Source organism: Propithecus coquereli, unplaced genomic scaffold (genome assembly GCF_000956105.1).
Source record: "Propithecus coquereli isolate 6110/MARCELLA unplaced genomic scaffold, Pcoq_1.0 Scaffold662, whole genome shotgun sequence".
NCBI classification, from domain to species: Eukaryota; Metazoa; Chordata; class Mammalia; order Primates; family Indriidae; genus Propithecus; species Propithecus coquereli.
In genome coordinates this window covers 187,692-192,926 of record NW_012152641.1, presented here as the reverse complement: position 1 = coordinate 192,926, position 5,235 = coordinate 187,692, and positions in this window count along the sequence as shown.

Genomic DNA, 5,235 nt, shown 5'->3' with positions numbered 1-5,235 from the left:
AATACTGCACATTCACGGGCACTGGAAAAGTCCCAGCCTGGGAAGCAGGGGACATTGGTGCTGATTCCACAGTGGCACTGGAATCCTTGTTCTTTGAGACATACCAAGTTGTCCTCTGGGCCTCAATTTCCCTCTCCCCCATTAAAAAGGGGTTAATATTGTGTTATATGCAGGAAATGAGGGAATCTGGCAGATGACCTCATGTGTTCCCCCAGCTCTAAGAGCCCATGTCTCTGGCAAACATCACCATGTGCACTGGCTAGGGAAAAGTTAGGAAAGTATTTCAAATTTGCCCTCATGTACCAGCCAGGAACCTAAATCACTATGAAGTTGCTCAAAACAAACAAACAAACAAAACCGACAAAAGTGGGTCTATCATAACTGTGGAGATATCATTTATTGGATTTTAGTTTATTAGGTTACTTTGTTACTTTGTAACCCTAGCTCTCCAATCGGTTTAAAATAAACATGATTCTGAGATAATTCAGCTTGTTCTCATTGTTAGATTAGGAGAATATTTGAAAATTTTTTTCTGTTGTTATTTCCAGGTAACACTTTTTTCTCTGTAATCTTTTTAAAAACTGCCATTTTAGATAATATGGTGTAGCAATTCTGTGTTATTTTTTTCTGAGTTTCCTTTAGTATATTTCTTGAACTTTATGCGATCTCGATCCTCCTTAGCATGTGGCTGGTGGTGGCTATGCTTTCTTTCTTAAATTCTTAGTTTTATTGTTTGCTTGGCTTCTCAGTATTTGTAAACCACAGGGGCCAGCAAATCATTTGGGCAGACATTATATTTAAACTCCTTGAGCCCATAAAATCTTTTCACCCTCTGCTATTCCATGTATGAGTGGTTTGGAGAGTACTCAGCATACAGTTTGTATTTGAATCTTTCTTGGATTTTACTTTCTGCTGAGCCCTCTCAAATTTTCCTTGTACACATGCATAGTTTCCCAGCAAGACATATAGGAGGAGCTTACTTAGCCCTTTATAGACTCTTTCCTTTCCTGGAAACACCATTATATTTCTGGATGGTGTGTCACCTGCTGCAATCTTGATGGTAACCCAATAGCAGAGCTGTGTGATTTCACCATTCCCTTCCTAACAAGTTTGTATTTATGCTGACAATGCTGCTGTAATTAAAATGTTCCAAAACAATTTCTATAATAACAACAAAGATTGCTGATCACAGATTACCATAACAGGTATAGAAACCATAAAAATGTTTGAAATTTTGGACAATTATCAAATGTGACACAGTGCCAAAACGTGAGAACATGCTATTGGAAAAATTATACCAATAGACTTGCTTGATACAGGATTGACACAAAACTTTCATTGGTAAAAAAACACAATATTGGCAAAGTACAATAATATGAAGTGCAATATAATGAGGTATGCCTGTACTCCACTACCATAATAGTGGTGAGTAAGTCTTTAAATCTTTAGTGTGAAGATTAAAAGTCAAAATGGTCAAAAATTTCTACAGCTATAATAAGTTGTTAAGCTATATGTACCATAAAAATGTAAATTATGGCAACAAAAATGAATTGTGAGGGGAGAGTAAAAGCCTAGAGTATTTGTAGGTGACTGAAGTTAAATTGTCATCATCTTAAAATTCTATTATAATTATCAGATATTTAATATAAGCCCCATGATAACCACAAAGAAAAAACTTATAGTAGAAATATAAACAAAAAAGAGAAAAGAATCAAGACTTAGCACGAAAGAAAATCACCAAACTACAAAGATAAAAACAAGAGGAGAAAGAAACCAGGGAATTACAAAATAGAAAACAATGACTAAACTGGCAGGTTAAGTCCTTACCTATCAATAATAAACTTAAATGTAAATGGATTAAATTCCTCAATCAAAAAGCATGGAGTTACTGAATGTATAAAAAATCCAATTATATGTTGCCTACGTGAAACTCATTTTACCTTTAAAGATATACATAGACTGAAAGTGAAGGGATGGACTATTCCATCCCAACTACTATTTCATGCAAATAGTAACCAAAAGAGAACAGCCATACTTATATCATATAAAATAGATGTCTAGTGAAAAACAATTAAAACAGACAAAGATTGTCATTATTTAATGATAAAGGGCTCAATTCATCCAGAGGGCATAATAATTATAAATATATCTGTGCCAACATCAGAGTGCCTACATTTGCAAGGTCAATATTAGTGGACATAAAGGAAGAAATAGATAGCAATAGAATAATAGCAGGGGACTTCAATACCCCACTTTCAACAATGGATAGATTAACCATACAGATTATTAACAAGGAAATATTGAACTTGAACTTCAATTTAGACCAAATGAATGTGATAGATATATAGCTGGAACTTTCCATCTAACAGTAGTATAATATATATTCTTTTCTAGGACATGTACAACATTCTCCAGAATAGACCATATGCTATGTCACAAAACAATTCTTAACAAATTTGTGAAGATTAAAATTATATCTAGTATTGTTTCTGACTATAATTGTATACAACTAGAAATCAATAACAGCAACAATCTTGGAAAGTTCACAAATATGTGAGAATTAAACAACATGCTCCTAAACAACCAAGGGTCAAGGAAAAAATCAAAAGGAAAATTTAAAACAATGAAAACACAATATATTAAAATCTATGAAATGGAACAAAAAGAGTTTAAGAGGGAAGTTTGTAGCAATAAAAGTCTATGTTAAAAAAGAAGATATATCCCAAATTAATAGCCTAATATTATGCATTAAGGATCTAGAAAAAGAAGAGCAAATTAAACTCAAAATTAGCAAAGGGAATAAAATAACAAAACCCAAAGCTAACCAAGGAGCACTACTAGAAAGCTTTTTTGCTAAGATCTGGTACAAGGTCAGGATGCCCACTCGTACCACTTTTATTTAACATGGTACTAGAAATACTAGCAGGAACCATCAGAAAAGAAAAAGAAATAAAAGGCATCCAAATTGGAAACGAAAAGGTAGGATTATGTCTATTTGCAGATGATATAATCCTATATGTAGAAAAACCCAAAGATACCACACATAAAAACAGACCTAATAAATGAATTCAGTAAAGTTGCAGAACACAAAATTAACATACAAAAATCAGTAGCATTTCTATACTCAAATAATGACCTAGCTAAAAAAGAAACTAAGAAAACAACTCTATTTATGATAGCATCACAAAATAAAATACCTAGGAATAAATTTGACAAAGGGGTAACATACAAAATTTATAAAGAACTCTTACAACTCAATAGTAGAAAAACAAGCTTGATTGAAAAGAGGCAAAGGACTTGAACAGACACTTCTTCAAAGAGGGCATATAAATGGCCAACAAGCATACGAAAAAGCACTCAATATCACTGATTATCAGGGAAATACAAATTAAAACCACAATGACATATCGCCTTAGACTCACTAGAATGACTATTATCAAAAAGACAAAAGATAACAGATCTTGGCCAGGCTGAGTAGAAAAGGGAACTCTTGTACCCTGTTAGTAGGAATGTAAATTAGCACATCCATTATTAAAAACACTATGGAGGCTCCTAAAGAAAATAAAAATAGAACTACTGTATGGTCCAGCAATTCCTTTTCTGGGTATAAACTCAAAGGAGATGAAATCACCACCACATAAAGATAGTTGCACTCCTATGCTCCATGCAGCATTATTTACAATAACCAAGAGGTGAAAACAACATAAATGTTCATTGATCGACACACGGCTAAAGAAAATGTGATGCGTGCATGCGGATGCGCGCACGCGCGCGCGCACACACACACACACACGCACAGACAGAGGAATATTATTCAGCCTTTAAAAAGAAAAATATTACATGATCTCACTTGTATGTGGGATTTATTTTTTTAAAAAAAGAGCTTAAATATAGAGAGACAATGAAACAGTGGTTACTATGGAAAATGGTTTAGGGGAGGAAATAGGGAGATACAGGTCAAATGACACAAAATAGCAGATTTGAAAGATGAACAAGTTGAATTTATAACACGAGGACTAAAGTTAATAAAGTTGTATATTAGGGATTTTTGTTAAATAAGTAGATTTTAACTACAAGAATAGCTAAAATATATACAAAAAACTAACCATTTAAGACGATAGATATGTTAATCTGCTTCACTATAGTAACCGTTGTACTATTTATATGTATTCTATAATATCATGCTGCAAACCTCAACTCTGCATGATAAAATTTAGTTAAAAAATAAAACAAAAGAGAAATTCTATCACTTAAAAAAATACTATTCCATTAGCTACTTTTAGATAAGGAAAAGAGAAAAAAAGTCTTCAGCTTTAAATCTCTGACCATTTACTTCCTCTTTTCAACATATATATACATACACACACACACACACACACACACACACACACACACACACACACACACACAAAACTCCTGGTCCTAGCCAATCATTCTGCATCTTTTCACAAAAGAATATAGGCTTTTGGTTATAATGGGATGGACTGGATAAGAAAACTGGCTGAATGAGGCCAGGCATTTCTCTCACATTAATATCATTGGAAAAATGAAATAGAGCAATATCAATAATAAATTATGATGGTTAATTTTGTATGTCAACTTAAATAGGCCACAGGATGCCCAGATTAAATATTGTTTCTGGTTGTGGTCTGCAAGGCTGTTTCTAGATGGGATCAGCATTTGGATCAGTGGATTCAGAAAAGTAGATTGCCCTCCCCAGTATGGCTGGGCACCATCCAATTGACCAAAAGACAGAGGAAGAAGAAATTCACCTCATTTTTCCATCCTCATTGCTTGAGCTAGAACATATCATCTTATCTTTCCCTGACCTTGGACTGGGATTTATATCACAGACTCTCTGCTTCTCAGACATTCAGCATCAGATTGAATTTCACCACTGGATTTCCAGGGTCTCCAGTTTGCAGACAGCAGATTGTGGGACTTCTCAGCCTCCATAATCATGTGAGCCAATTCTTCATAATAAGTCTCTTTTTCTGTCAATCTGTCTGTCTGTATTCTATTGGTTTGGTTTCTCTGGAGAACCTTGACTAGTATAAATCTGAAGCATATTGGTATGTGTATGTGTGTGTGGTGTGTGTTTCTGTATGTGGTTTCAATATCATTTCTGGATTATTGGAGCTGATTCTTTTCCTCACATATCCACCTGGTTTTGTTTGTTTTCCACTGTAAAAGTTTATTCATAGATTGCAATTTGGTGAGGTACTTAGCCCATTT